This window comes from Charadrius vociferus, unplaced genomic scaffold (assembly GCF_000708025.1).
Source record: "Charadrius vociferus isolate BGI_N301 unplaced genomic scaffold, ASM70802v2 scaffold161, whole genome shotgun sequence".
NCBI classification, from domain to species: Eukaryota; Metazoa; Chordata; class Aves; order Charadriiformes; family Charadriidae; genus Charadrius; species Charadrius vociferus.
Window position 1 is genome coordinate 1,141,080 of NW_009646928.1, and position 16,311 is coordinate 1,157,390.

Consider the following 16,311-nt stretch of genomic DNA (forward strand, 5'->3'; position numbering starts at 1 on the left):
CTCCCAGCGTGGGAGCCAAGCCTGCATGTCCTGGGAGCCTCTTACGGTCCGGGCCTTGGGCCCCACGGGGGTGTAGCTGCCCACCCAGGCACATTTTCCATAACCATTAATCTGCACATTCTCTATGAAAGCAGGCAAAATTCAATGACTGTGCCAGTCAAAAAGCCAGAATGGCTAAAGCATTTTTACGGAAAGAGTATTACTTAGTTCTCATCAAAATGTTTCACAGTAGTATTTCCCATTTACTAACGTTTTCTGATGGGAAAAAGGTTGGGATGTGTTGTTTGGGGAGCACTGAAATATGTAATCTGGGATGGTATGTACATATAATGTTCTAATTGACAAGAACTGAAATAAAATGCTGTTATTAAAACAAAGGGTTGCAGCACTGTCAAGATGAAATACGGCAGTTCCAAATCAATATGCTCTGGGTTTGTATTTTTTTTTCTCCACAGGAAATTTCAAATTTTTTGTCTTGCCAGAAGAGTGCTTTTTTAGTGCCAGGCTGTTGCTTGGAACAGTAATTCGTGCTCTTCAGCTCTGCCCTTTTCCCTGGTGTTTAGCATCGTTAATTGTAAAAAAGGGAAGTAATTAACCCTCTTCACTTAGGCTTTGGGAACAAAGGAACAGCCATAAACCGGATCATAGCTGAGCCCTGACCAAATGAGTATTTTCATCTTGGCTCGGGCTTAATGCCGGGCAGGGTGATGCTGACTCTTTGCTGTGAGCTAGCGAACGCTCAGGAATGAAATGGCATCAGCCGTCAGGACATAACAGGTCGCTTCTCAGATAAAGACTGATGGGAAACTCAGCTGCGCCCATTTTTGAATTCTGTAAGTAGCCCTGAGAGCCGGGCGCCCCAGAGCCATAGGTTGCTTGTAATAGCAGAGAAGATCTCATTACCCGCACTGTCTTGTGTGCACATTCTCTCTCTCCCCCAGATATAGATGTACTGTAACACACACTCTTGTCTGTCTTGTTCAATTAGGAGAAGGTCATAATGGCTTGCTTACTATATTTAGAATATTTAAGTCAGTAGATGTAAATATATGGCATAGCAGAAAGGTAATGATTTCAGAAGGGCATGGTTATAAAAGAACTTCTCAAGCCACAAAGTGCCTGTATTTTGGAAAATAAACTATTGATACCCATTTTTTTTTTCTGGATGTAGTTCTAATAGCAGTTTGGATATATCCACCAGGACAACACTTCACTTGTTTCCTTTTAGTGTACAATCTACCCACAATGTTTTATAAAGTATATTTGAAAATAAATGGATTTAAAAGTCAATTTCTAGCAGAATTTTGCTTTGTCTATCATTTGGACATAATATTTTCAAATTGTGCACTTCCCATTTTTACTTATGAAAGGTGAAGTTCTTTCACGTCCAGGATATGGAGTTGGTTGTCCATCCAAATCTCAGTACCTCTGTGACAATTTGGCAGTATTTTCAAGTTTCTTGCTCAACATGCTGAAAACATTTGAATATCTGGCCCAAGTTTGGCATGAAAACTTTGAAGAATCACTGAGGTTTTGGGGAGAATAAAAGGAGTGATGACTTTTTTTCTGACATGTTGATTTTAGATCTTGCTGAGGATGTTTGCTAACATGCAATAATAAAGAACTGCAGTCTTTATTGATGGACATATTGCAGCTTTTGAAAACTTAAATATCGTGCCAGTAACTCATCTTTTCTTTCCCAACTGAAGTTACAGTGGACCATTATGGAAATTGATAGCACCACCTATTGATGTTATTAGAAAATTGCAACTCATCATGGTATTTTGCATAATTTTAAAACGCAAGAAAAAATTAAATACATAATCTGCTATTTTACTATTGAAGCAGCAATTATGCAAGCGATCCAATTCAGCTATTCACGATGACTAGTAAATGTTACTTAGAAATGTTATACAACAAACTTCAAAGACTATTTTTGGCAACTTTGTTGAGAGACAGAGCGTGCTCCTGTGTTTATGCAAGACCTTGCATAAAGACCACATTCCTTGTGTGGTGCGTAAATAGATGGTCCAGTGGAAATGATGGCGGTGAGGCAACGGCAAATGCATTATGCAAATATAGGAAATCTAAATGGTTCATGGGAATGTTTTCTTGCAAAAAGTACTTTGGGAACAGGCACTCCCTCTTGCACAGTATGCGAGTAAATAGTTCCGAACAACACCGTGTTGTTGCTGTTGCAGCAGTGGGAGCCCCAGCTCTGCCAGGGGCCACGTGTGACAGGAGCTCGGGTAGGTACGGGACCTGCTGAAATCAATCGGTCTCTTTGCAGGTGCAGATCGGATTGCAAAACCAGGGCCCTGGATGTCAGATTTATAGGCCTATTACTTTCAACCTCATTTTTGTATCTTTTCTCTGCTAGCCTTTAGCAGAACTATTTTAGCTGTTTCCCAAACACCCTTTCTTGCACAATACGAAAAGACCTGGTAAAAAATAACTCTTAGCAGTTCAACAATTTTTAACCTTAATCTCACATAACACGCATGAGTTTAACTCTTTGGTGTCTGCTGCTGTATTCAGGGTGCCGCAGCCCAAATCTGGGAGCAAGAAGAGAGAAATACAGGTGCTTTCACATCACATAGAGCCCTGCCAGTAGTCAAAATACTTTGGGGAAGAATGGATCTGTGCCCAGAAAAGATTTCTTAAGGACGGATCACAATCTAATTTAGCTGTTCGTTATCTCACACGGTGTACCCCTTACACTGCTTCTAACAGGCTCAGTTGAGGGTGATGGGTGGAAGGTAAGTTGGTGCAGGGACTGCCTGTGCCCAAGATCTAGGGGAAATCTTTGTGTCCTCTGCCCCATCCTAACTGTGTTCTTGTGCTGTGTGTTTGAGTTCAGATCTAATTCATTGCGCTGTACCTATTGTTTTAATTCTCAGGTATGGAATTGCTTTTGGGTAGTTTTCTCCAGTGTAGCTGACAAGCAGTTTTTTGTGTGTGTTGTTTACAGAACACGAGACTTCCCCAGGACGCTGATTTGCACCAAGGAGTACCTCAAGCTAATAAAAAGTTAGTGACATAACCTTGTCGGTAACTGAGACTAATGCTGCATTTTGCTTAGCAAAATGGATATATCTGTGTTATCTGACAGACCTTTAAATAGTCCATGTTTGTCATTCAGTTGAGATTTTCTTCTATACTAAGCCCAAAATCCAACCAGGGTTGCTATGATTTAATATTTTAATTGCTGTCATGTCCTGTTCTATTATATAAAGTCATAAAACATCCGAATATATAGATGCTGCTTTTCTTCAGCATGTTGTGTGTAATGTAGTTCCCTACAACTTCTATGCACAGTACATGACGATCAGCTTGAAATGGAGTTAAAAACTGCATGAATTAAGTACTTTTAGGGCCTGAGACATCAGTGAGTCACTCTGACAAGGGCAGATGCTTCATCTTCTCCTCATAGCTGTGCAAAAGAACAAGTATATCAAAAGAAAAGGCAGGTGAAAACATGAGGAAAACAAGACCATCCAAAAAGCAAGATACCTAAATTGGAGAAGTAGAATATTGGTTTTCTACCCTTTTCTGGTCTTCTCATGTTTCCTTTTTCAGAAGCTAGGTCTAATGTGAGATGATTTTTAAACTGGTGTTATAATACTAACTCAGCAACATATTTCAGCCCATTTGGCTTTGCCTAACAGAAAGAGTGGCAGGATGCCTGCACTGTCTTCTTCCCTTTATCTTTTGGTCTAGTTTTTTTTAAATTGTTATTATTATTAGATGTTGCACAAGTCTGTCATGTGAAAGGCTGGATCATGAAGACATCCTGTCATCCGCTGTCCAACAACTCACTCAAATTCCTGAAGAAAAATACTTTATATCCTCACCTAGTTCTGGAAATGTTCATGAATACAAATAACAAATGAAAATGGCACAGGGACAGTGGTATTAGGAATTGAAATGCCCACTGTGTATTTTTGGGCTGGTTTTGGCTAGGGTAGAGTTAATTTTCTTCATAGTAGCTAGTATGGGACTATGTTTCAGATTTGTGCTGGAAACTGTTGATAACACAGGGATGTTTTAGTTATTGCTGAGCAGTGGTTACACAGAGTCAGGGCCTTTTCTGCTCCTTACACCGCCCAGCCAGTGAGTTGGCTGGGGGTGCACAGTAGGTTGTGAGGGGACACAGCATGGACAGCTGACCCCAACTGACCAAAGGCATATTCCATGCCATATGTCATCATGCTCAGTATATAAAGCTGGGGGATGAAGAAGGAAGGGGGTGAGTTAGGAGTTATGGCATTTTGTCTTCCCAAGTAACCATTATGCATGATGGAGCTTTCCTGGGGATGGCTGAACACTTGTCTCCCGATGGGAGACGGTGAATGAATTCCTTGTTTTGCTTTGCTTATGTGCATGGCCTTTGCTTTACTTATTAAACCATCTTTATCTCAACCCATGAGTTTTCTCAATTTTACTCTTCTGATTCTCTCCCCCATCCCACTGTGGGGGGAGTGAACGAGCGACCGTGTGGTGCTTAGTTGCCATCTGGGGTTAGACCACAACAATTTTGTACAAATATACTTATTATGCTAGAAATGCATGATTAGTGAGAGATGGTCCCTGTTGGTCGATGGTGGCTACAGTTGATGGATACAGATTATTAAATTTTATTTTAATAACAGGTAGTGACAAAGTGGCTCAGTGCCTAACTGCATACAAGTATCTGCTATATAAACACGTGCAAATATATTTTTCTAACAGTCAATAAAATCCTATTGCTTCTCTTAGGTTACAAGAAGAAGCTGATATATGAGTCCATATGCACCTAAAAGTGTATAAAATTAGGAAAACTGAGCAAATTTTTGGTGGGTCATTCAAAATGTGTTTCCTCACAAATTCAAGGTGGTCAGCATGTGCCAGTGCAGGTCTCTGGGCTGGGCGGGTTGAGTGAATGAATGCAACGTCTTGTGGCAGATGTTGCATCTGGGGGTTTGCCGCTGGCTGGAAAGGCAGTTTAAATTGTACCAAAGCCCAGTGCCTCAGTGGGACATTCCTGTGGTCATCGGTACTGACTTCTGCTGCCCTGTGTCCTCAGTGCTGCCGTGACTGAAGACGGGCTACTGGGGCTGTTTCTGGGGCCAAGTCCTGCCAGCATTACCCGCTATCTGCCCTGGTGCCTCTAGACTGTGCAACCCCTCAGCACATCTGGCCAGAGGTGTGCCACTTGCCAGCCTGACCAAGAGAGGGTGCGTTTGCCAGAAACGCTTGTTAAGGTTAGTCCATATTCTCAAGTGCAATAAGCCATAGGTTGCTTGTAATGAATGGCAAACCTGTGACTGATTTTAGGTAATGGGAAACAGAACACAGCACTTATGAAGGGCGCTCGGGCAAGGAGTGAGACCCCCGCGAAGCCACCCCGGGCTGTGTTACTGAGTCAGTGCGTGGGGCTGGAGCCGTGCTGCTTGCCAGCTGAGCCAAGGCGACCGGCGCAGGCGAGGGCTTTTGCTACCTCTAAAGCTTTCTGCAGTCTCACTTTTCAAAACCAGCAAAACAGAAGTGAAGGGCTTGCGGGGGGAGGATTTGCAAGGTATGGAGACACCACGCTGATGATTTGACAATAAGTGTTCTGCAATTACGGCTTCTCCCACTCCTCTGACCTTCTGGCCCCACAGTGCTCATTACGAACAAGGTCTGAGCTGCTCTGAGTTTGAAGGACTGAGTTTGACTCAGTCTTTGTGCTCTGGCAAACTCCCACTGCCTTCAGGACAAGTTTGATTTAATATAAGGACTAAAATCCTTGGGGCTTGGCCTTAGGAGAGTAGTAAATGCAATCAGCTGCTTTGGTCTGACAGAATGAATAAACAGAGGCTCCGGGGCACTCGGCATCAGCAGAGATGGCAGAGATTACGAGGGAAGATCTGGATCACATTACTGATTCCCAATTCACTATAACCACTTGTGAAAGAGATGTGGGCATCATCCTGGACAGCCCGATGAAGGGCTCCCCTCGGTGCCTTGCAGTGATTAAAAATCAAATGAAAGGTATCAGTCTGGAGAGCACAATAACAGTGAGAATATTAGAATGATATTATTATAAAAACCTTTCTTTGTGTTCAGTTCTCATTACTCTGACTCAAAAAGGAAATAGCAGGAATAACTGAGCTTGCACTGGGATGATGGAAATTTGTGGAGATGTGAAAAGACTTCTGAATGAAGAGAGAGTGAAAAGATTGGGACTATTTAATTTAGATGAAGATAAACAAGAAGGGACATGACAGAGGTACAGTGGGTAACAGTTGCTATTGAGAAGGTAAATCCAGAACCACTTTGCCTCTTCTCATGACACCTGAATAAAAGGACAACCAATTAAATGTATAAAATGCACCTTTCAGCCTAAAAAAGGAGGTATTTGAACTCATCTTAAAAGGCTTATTACAATGAGGTGCAGTCCAAGTCAAGTAGCTAGTGAATCTGAAAAAGTGTTAGACTTTTCCAGAGTCTCTTCTGAGTTACCTTACATAAAGTGTACACGGCTTTGGGGGAGCTAACCTTGTAGGATTCAGGGTCTAAGCAAATTAATAATCAAGAGGCTCCAGGAAGGGGTGTCCCCTATGTGCGTTTATTCTGTTTGCCTGCCATGGGCTTCTTGCACTTCTAAAAACCTGAAGCTATAGTAGGAACACCCCCTCCGCTGCATTAGATGGACCAGTATTTTGAACTGCTGTGGCAACTAGCTTCTTGAAATTTGGCTTATGAAGTAAATGGTTTTACTTTTCTGTGTTGTAACCCAAACTGACTACACATGCAATATCTAGGTTTGACCCAAAGAGATACCAACAGATTATTGTGTTATTCCCGGCTAGGTGAGATCAGTTGTGCTGTCCCATCTCTACGCCAGCCCTGACCATACTTCACTGCAGGCTACTTTTTTCCACAGCATTTTCAGAATAGCTAATTTGTAATTCCTTTGGGATTTGCACAAACAAATGCAAATGACAGGCAGGCTGGAGGAAGGGACACTCACCAAGTCGTTTTTGTCTTTAGTACCTTGTGTCTCAGGAATTTATGTGGCCTGGCATTGTCCCTTGGGTAAACTCAAATGAATAGTTTAAGCTCACATACTCAATTTTGCAATTACTATAGGTTAAGAACAGTTAGAAGTAATGCTGCTTAGCTAATGAGCAGTAACTAGTTTAGGCATGGAAATTCACTCTCCACGACTGTCTCTGTATACCCACACTTTGTCTTACCAGGGCTTTGCATGGGAGTAAAACTTAAACTAAATTAAGCAAAGGTGTGAAAAGACATTTTTCTTCATAGTGTCTTCCACTAAGTTGGTGCTAATACAAACTGCCTCTTCTTTCATTCAATATGAAGTAAGGCAAGTCCATAGACCTGATTTTGATCACTTGGATATTACTGACATGAATAGCAAATGCAACTGGAGAGATTTTTAGTTAGGATGATCAGGCTCTGAGGGATGAGTCTTTGGGAAAGTACCAGAATGTGAAGCAACGGATGATTATATGTAGCTCTGAAAGCTACATGAAAGAACTATGCATGGCTGGGGGCTCACCTGCTTCTTTTCCTTTTGCAGGGAGGAGTTGGGATTACTTGCTAACTCATTTCAGATGCAACTACTCAGGTCTGGGCTAATTTAAGGGTAAGGAGCTTAAATATTCCTTTTTTTTTTTTTTTCTCTTCTTCTCTGAACAATTACTGAATGTAGTATCTGTCCATGAAGTGACTGTCTTATGTCTCATACGAATACCTGGTGAGCAGAGGGCTAGCACTTTACTGCCTGAACTGTGGTAAGCACTAAACTTTATCTTTTCACTTCTCTTTAGTTGAATTATATGAGCACTACCTCCCAGAAGACATCCTGCTTATTATGTGGTCACATGGTAAACATTTTTTTTTTAAGCTACATGTGGAGAAAAGAAAGCCAGAGAATGAATTCCTGAAAGAAGTTACCAATACAAAGAGAGACTTGTCAGAACGTACTGAAAATATAATTTATTGTGTCCCACTGCATAACATGGGGTAATTTTATTAAAGTTGTATCGACGGGAATACAATTCTTTGTCTCTATGATAAGGAACAGGATTGGCGGTCTCCCTGTCCTTGTAGGTGTGCTGGGCTGTGGGTGAGCTGGTAGCGGTCTGGCCGAGCCCTGTGGAGCAGGGGGGCTTCTGGCATCACTGCGATTCAGAGGCTTGGCTCGGCTTTTCCTACGTCTTTTGTTTAACAGATGACAGGTTTGCCCTTTCTGTACTCCAGCTCCAGCCTCCCTAGTGAAAAACAAAATCCACAGCAACCCCTGAAGTTTTTCAAGTGGACCTCCCCTTGTTTTTGCATGAGGTTCCCCATGTGAAAATGTCACCGCTTTGTGTGCTGCGGCTGAAGGGTCTTTGGGGCTGCACTGGGTTGCTCAGGACTGTATGATTGAATTTGACTGGGGTGATGCTCCAGAAAATTTCCCGAAAAAGCTCAAAACCAATTTATTTGTGAATTTGACTGGGGTGATGCTCCAGAAAATTTCCTGAAAAAGCTCAAAACCAATTTATTTGTTTTTCCTAAGCATTTGTTGCTCTCGTTTGGGACCATGCTCTCAGCAAGCTTGCAGACAAGGACCAGATTTGGAAACAGCTTGGTGTTGGCTTTTCTGCAAGCTGGTGCCGCATTTGAAGCCGGGGCCTCCTGAAAACTGGGTCCTACAACCCACAGTATTTATTGCTGGTGCTCTGTGTCTTCAGCGAATTGGGAATGCGAGGGTAGTGATTGATGCAGTTTGGACTTTTATGTATAAAGATTAGAGTGGCAATAGCCTTGGTAGGTTTCAGTCTAAAGCCACACCTGTAATATTGCATGAAATCCTGGAAAAAGCATCGTTACGAAAATATTGACAAACTGTTGAGAAGGTGAGAGCAGCAACAAAGCAATCAGGGCAGAAAGGACCAAATGATGAGGAAAGATTAAAAAAAAAGCTCAGTGCCATATCTATGACTTTTCTAGAAGATGATTGATGGGAAACACAGATAAGTTTGAAGGGAGCCTGAACTCCAAAAAAAAAAAAAAAAAAAAAGAGAGAGAATAGTTAGGATGGTACAGGAAGGTATAACTAAGAGTGATGGGGTGAAATTAAGCAAGAGAAAATTTAAGCTGAATCTTAGGAAAAAATCATTACTGAAATATATTAGGCTGCTGAGTGATTGTCCGTGGGGACCAGTGCAAGCTGCTGCCGGTAGATTGTTTAGCCTGGGCAAAGTGTTTTCAGGCATGCAGCCGAGGAAGCTCCAGAAGCAAGGGACTGAAGTATACACCTTTATCAGTGGTTTTACTGTTTCGTATGTATCATTTACAGGCATAATTTTCTTAAACATAGGGCATCAAAGCAGCTTTGACCACTCAGCCCTGTTGAAATTAGCGGGAGCGAGATGCGTAAACATCTAACAAAGGGTTTGGTCTAAAGCAATTGATCCCCATTAGGAGTGAGGACCAGAACAGCAATGTGTCTTATACCTAAATGTTACTGCATCACCACAACCAGCCCCGAGCAGGCTGTAGGAGCCCTGTGCAGGATGTGGGACACGCTATGCTATGTTGTGCTGTGCTGTGGTGGTGGGTACCCATCAAGGCATCTCCACAGCTCAGCTGACCGGGCAGCCTGTGCCGGTGGGGCTGACTCACTCCCCAGCCTCCCCAGCCCACAGGTGCGGTACCCTGGAGATGCTCGCCTTTGCTTTGGGCAAAGAAAAGCTTTCCACGGAACAGGAACCCTTGTTCTTGAGCCAGATAGAAGGAAAGCCTTCCTCCCCAGGTGTGGCTGACCAGGGTGATAGTGTCCCTCCCCTTTTGTGAAAGCTCAGTGTCCCTTGTGCTTACCCAGTGTGTGGGAACCTGCCTCCCTAAAAAGAGGGGTTCAGGGTTGCATCTTGTTCTCCAGGAGAGCTCCTTGCTGAAGGAGGGGTTTGAGTGCAGGCACTTTGCAGTCCCTAGTAGAAACTCCTCAAGTTTGTAGAGAAGAACTTAAATTTCTTGGTCTGGAGAGCGGCAAGAACAAACCCAAACAGCCCACAGGCCAGGCACCTGCTGGGAGCAGTGAAACCTGAGTTTCATTCCCTGCTTTGGTGTCTTCCTTGAGAAGTAATGCTACCATCTCCTCCCTTTGCATTTCATGCGTGACTTGCACGTTCTGGGTCTGCTGTTTGTGGATCCCTACGAGCAATAGGGAGAGACTGACTGTAGGCTTCCCAGCCTGTCAAGATGGTCAGGACCTGCTTAGAAACAGACTTTTTAGGGACATTTCAAAAATTGGTGTTGAAAATGGAAGGCATCCATGGATTTTAGGTGACTTTGGAGATAGCTGGCAGCTTGATGGGGATCTGAAGACTTCAATTATCCATAAAGGTGGGGTTCTTGAGTAAGAACACCAAGTAACCAGGGTCTGGGTGGCCAGAAGTCCTCCTGGTGATGTGATGGTATATTCCTTTGTCATGTGGGGCTTCTGCAGTACTCACCTTGCATTTGTGAGGGAGAAAAAAAAAAAAAAAAGCCTTGAAGGAAACAAGCCTGACCATTTACCTCTTTTTCCTCTGTTAGCAATTTTGCTCCATAATGCTTCTCACTGTTTTTAGAGTTCTGGTTCTGTTTTATAACCATTTGACATAGTTTTGAGGTATTTTTTTTCCTCTATTGCTACCCTTTGCCTTTTATTCTATATATTCACTACTCCCTATCTAAAGAAATTCTGCCTAAATTCCTTGAGGGTCTGACCCTTCCCTTAGCTTTAGTTTATGCTCCTTTGTTCTTGTGTTTGACATAAGCTCAAACAGCCTTGTAAAATCTCATTTCTGTTCCCTTCAGGATTGTGTATTCCTCTATGAAATATTTTCCCCACCCTCCTCTTCCCTGCTCTTCCTAGAAAAGTGCTTCTATTTTAGTAACTGTTTTGTACAATTAATTGTTAGAGTTCTGGATTCTTTTGTCACTTTCTCCATTACTGTCTCCATTACACACCATTGTCCTACACTGAGTTTTAGTTATTTTATAAGTTCTACTCATTTTTTTGGATAGTCAGCACTCCATCTTATTTCCTTTGCATTCTCCTGATTTTTCTCTTCAGGAGTTCAGTACAGGGCTCAACAAACCGTAGGCTGTATGCATCACGTTCTCTTTTCAGAAAGGTGTGTTCTGACCTAGGTTTGCTGCTGCTCACCATGGCTGTCGTATGTCTCTCCTGAAAGCTTAAGTTGTTTGCTTAGTTCATCAAAATAATCTTATACAAAATCCTGAGTTACAAAAAAAGGCCTTGAGTGGAAATATGAAATTCACTTTTGTGAAGTCTATTTGACTTTATGTTCCTTTTTGGCAAGAATTATAATTTTGAACTCGTACATTAGAGTAGTACTGTAAAATGCCCTACTGTCTATAATACAATACAAATTATTTTTAAACCAGATCTTTATTGTAAACAGTGCTAAGTAGACACATTATTGAATCCAGATAAACGCATTGCTGCAGATAGCTTAAAATGAAGAGGAATTTGGCGAGAAGAAAGCTGATTGAAGAAGGGAATGAAAATTCACAGTGAACCGTACTTGCTAGTCGTACAGGGGAGCTGAAGGCTTCCGCAACGCATGTCTTAAACAACTCATGCTGCTTTTTAGAACACAATTTTCCAGTTTCTTTTCCCTGGAGTGTGCCATTTACCTTCAGTCTTCCATTAACTTCCTTGGTAACTTCTTAAAAGAACTCTCTAGAGATGAGCATGTCTCTGGAGGACCAAATACCAGCTTGATGAAATTGAACAAATGAGTGATTTTACTGAGAAGCACTTTTGCTGTTTGTCTTTTTTATTTTGACTTCAATCAGGGAATAGAAAATCTGCTACCTTATGTTTCATGAAATACGGAATAGGTATTAATCTGAACACCTCATGATTAGTTTACATGCTGCACTGGCCAGGAATTGAAAGAAACAAAATATAAGCTCCATCAGCTTTAACATTTGTAATAGGCATTCTTTGTAAAATGATATCCTTTATTCTGCAATTCTGACTCTCAACTTTACATGCTTCCTGAGGTTTGAGCTGTCTATGAAAGTTTCTCAAAATGAAATGCAAAATTCAACATGAGTATTTCCAGGATTAATCTTTACAAATCATGTAGCCAACGTCTTAAATGATTCCTTCCCTTTATCCAAAGGAAGTACAACTGGAGAGAGAGCAAAACCACTTCATCTTTTCAAGTAATATTATCCCAGACTATTGTACAGCATTTTCCAGCAAACGTTGTCAACTTAGATTCCTACAATATTTAGTAATGAGTAAAAAAAATTAATTTTTTGTTATCAGCTAAAATGTATCACAGCTTTTTGTATCTTGAATGAGTTTATGGGTTCCTGTTGGCACTGCTCAAATATAGTTTTCTGAAAAGATAATGATGCTTTAGAGTGATTTGGCTTCAGGACAGCTTTCCCTGAGCCAACTCTGTGGTAGTTCTCTTAGTGCATTTCAGGGCTCTCTTCTAGCAAAGGTGCATACTCTGTTTTAGGAGTGAAAAAGTGCAGATTTGTTCTTTGTGGTCTGTGCAGTGAGCCTTAGTCCTCTGGCTAACTGATACGGGCTGGTTTGTTTTATTGCTCAAGGCTGGGACTCTCCCCGTGGTGTTTCACGTGGAGCATGCTCTGGTGCCCGCCATGTTTCATAAAGCCAGACTCTCCAGCCTGCCCTTGCCCCAAGTCATGCACTTGCCCCCCTGCAGTGAATGCAGCAACATGGCTGCTGTTTGATGCGTGCTGTGATGCTCCTGCTCACAAGCTGCTCCATCAGTAGCTGCTGTTCAGGAGTTGGTGGCACACTCCAAAACACATGTACATATATATCATAGAATGGTTAGAGCTGGAAAGGACCTTGAACATCATCTTGTTCCAACCTCCTGGTCACAGGCAGGGACACCTTCCACTGGTCGTGGTTGCTCAAAACCCCATCCAACCTGGTCTTGAACACTTGGGGCATCCACAACTTCTCTGGGCAAACTGTTCCAGTGTCTCACGACCCTCAGGGTAAAGAGTTTCTTCCTAATATCTAACCTAAATCTACCCTGTTTCAGATTAAAACCATTATCCCTCATCCTATTGCTACACTCCCTGATAAAGAGTCCCTCCCCATCTTTACTGTAGGTCCCTTTAGGTACTGGAAGGCTGCTATAAGGTGCCCTTGCAGCCTCCTCTTCCCCAGGCTGAACAACCCCAACTCTCTCACTATGTTCTCATAGGAGAGGTGCTCCAGCCCTCTGATCATCTTTGTGTCCCTCCTCTGGACTTACTCCAACAGGTCAATGTCCTTCTTCTTTTGGGGACTCCAGAGCCGGATGTAGTACTCCAGTACTATGTGTATATATATATATATATACACACACATATTTTTAATTTTCTCTATGAGTTATGCACACTACTACTAGCAGAAGGGACCTGGCTGGTTCAGGAGTCCTCAGGTCCTCTAGGCACAGAGGTGTTGTGTGTCAGGCTGGAACTGGGACTTGGCTGGGGAATCTTCCCGGCAGTGGCCCCCGGTTTGGGCCAGATCCCAGGAGATCACAGCCAACACCCCTCACGCTCTCCAGATCCCAAGTTAAAACAAATGAAGCCAGATGGCCAAATATTGTTAAAGCTGTTTTGCTTCCAGACTTTCGTTTTTATGGCATGCTGTCATGATGTGCGGATATGTCAGGGTGTCTGACAGCATAGGGCCTGCCAAAAAAGCAGTGGAGGACTTTTCTGGGTAGAGGGAATAAAACCTGGCACAGGCTGTGTTCATACCCTCTATTGGTAAAGTTGTCTCTTTACCTGGGCTGTTTTACGTCAGAGCACAAGAGAGAATGAACAATGACAATGATCAAAGGCTTCCTCTAGTGAAGGCTTTCAAATTTAATTGATTTCCAAAATTGTTGAGTTGGGAATGGTGGTAGTCTGTGAGGTAGTGGTCTTATTCTGGAGCACAGGGCGCTCTCCTTCCTTTACCTCACAAAATTCAACGTAACAAAAATGGATCCAAGCAGACTTTACAATTAGTAGGATAACTGTAAATACTATCGGTTTTCCTTTTAAGTGTAATGTGTTGTATTTTGTATGAAGGCAGTTTTCATGAGCAAGAAAGTCTTTCTCCATATTCTACTTTTAATATATGTATTTTTAAAGAGAATCATTAGGCGAAGTATTTTGTTTGAGTTTTATAGTCAATACAGAAGCAAAAAGTGGCTTGATATTCAGTAGAAACTGTTGGGTTTAGGAAGAAAAAGTAAAGAAGTCTCCTGTCTCGAAATAAAATTATGTCTGTGTAACCCATGGGAGACAAGGAGATTTCTCTTTACAAAGCGGTCACTGTGTAATTTATCAGGAAAGAGCATATTTATTATTTTTCACTTCACATACAAAAATCAGAAAATCGAAGTCTAAACTGTGGAAAGTTTCCCATAAACGTAGTTGCAGTGATGAGCAAGACTGAGTTAGTAGGCTTTTGCTTTGCTATTTGAAAATCATCTGGTACGTCGAGATTTCCAACAAAGCTGATTACCTCGCTATTATGAGTGTACATTACCAAGTTTATGCTGGATAACTGCAGCAAATATCCTCCTCTTGATGGGATGGCAGACAGCTCCTTGCTGCATAGTACAAAACTTGCTGTTGGTTTTATTGTTTGATGAAGGCAAAATTTAGCCTTGGGGTAAGGAGTTAAAATGACAATAGGGACTGGCCACCAGCCTGCTATCAAAGCTGTACAGAAAAATAGACTTAGCACATGTTTCCAACATCCTCTAGCCTGTTTCAGCACTTTAAAGAAAACAGATGCAAATATGATGGCTTTCATATAGGGCTTTGCTTTTGTATTGCAGCTGGAAATTGTGTTTTTATAGTGCATATACCACATTAGAGTCCTCTGTTGTTCCACAATAATAATTTTGGTCTTTATCACTGTGCAGCTATCACTTAGTCTAGGAGTTTAGCTGAGCTCTTGCAATAGCTCAACTTTTTTATTGACAATCAGAAAACAAATCTTGGCATTGTGGCAGGAGCTGATCTTAGTCTTGCAGTTTATTGGGCAATATTCAAGTTGTTTGTACAGCTCCATAGATATTCTGGATACTTTACAGACAAGTATAAATCCAGTCTCCGCCCCAAGGAATTTACACTCAAAATTCAAGGTGGCACAGGAGTAGAAGAGAAAGCAGAAGATGGCTGGGAGGGGGACTGGGGGTAAATTTTCAACTTGCAGAGTGACATTAGCATCAGCGTTGTGAATACTGAAGCCACCAAAAAACCTGCTCTTTTTGTAGATCGTCGTCTTCTTTTCTCATTAAATATTCACTTTTACAGTGATGTTAATGTGTAACCACTATGAGACCGTGTAGGTAGCAGTTGCTAGAGGTCTAAAGTCGCAGGTCAGTGTACTAATCACAGCGTGCTGCACCAGCCAAACAGCCGTGGGGTACCAAGCACAGGGCAGCAGTGCTACCCTGAGCATACTGCTACCACATTGCTTCTACGCAGGAACACTTGTTTTAGGATGCGATGCCAAATATTCCAGTCGACAGACTGTACGAAAGTGTTTTTTCTTTGTCTTTGAGCAATTTTAAGAATACAGTCTGGCGCTGTAGGGCTGTAATCTTGTTTATTCTTCACAGAAACTACACGGCCCTCTAAAAGCCTTAGAGATCATCACCCCCTTGTTATCATAGCAGGTATGCACCTTGTAATCTCGCCGTACTAATTGTTGAGAAAATGTGCATGGTAGTCCTTCACCGGCAGAATCCCAATTGCCAAGGTAATTAATAGTGTTACAGACTTCAAGGCCATAATGCTCATCAGTTATTAATTAGCAATTCATTTTGCTGAATAAATAATACTTATGATTGATGATGGAACTTGTAATTGGGCACTAGTAGTGTTCCTCAAGGGAACAGCTTCTCTGCAAGTATTAACTATGACAGTAACAGCTCAGAAACCCAAGATCATTTAAGAAAATCTACTCTAAACAACCGTGACACAACCAAGGCATTTACATTCAGTGTTGGAAAAGCAGAGCTTTAACATTGGAGACTTGCCTACGGCAACCAAATGCCAATTTTTTGTCTATTTTGCTTATATTTTGCTTTGCCTTAAGCATTGACTCCTTATAAGGAAATGTCCTATATAATTATATTGTATGCATTACATTGTCTTTATGAGCTTTCATATGCATTCTTCACAAATTCAGAAGATAGTATAATAAAGGAAATACTTTCCCAAGCACAATAACCAATTTAAAAGGAATTTGCTCAGATTAAATCTATTTCAGATTAA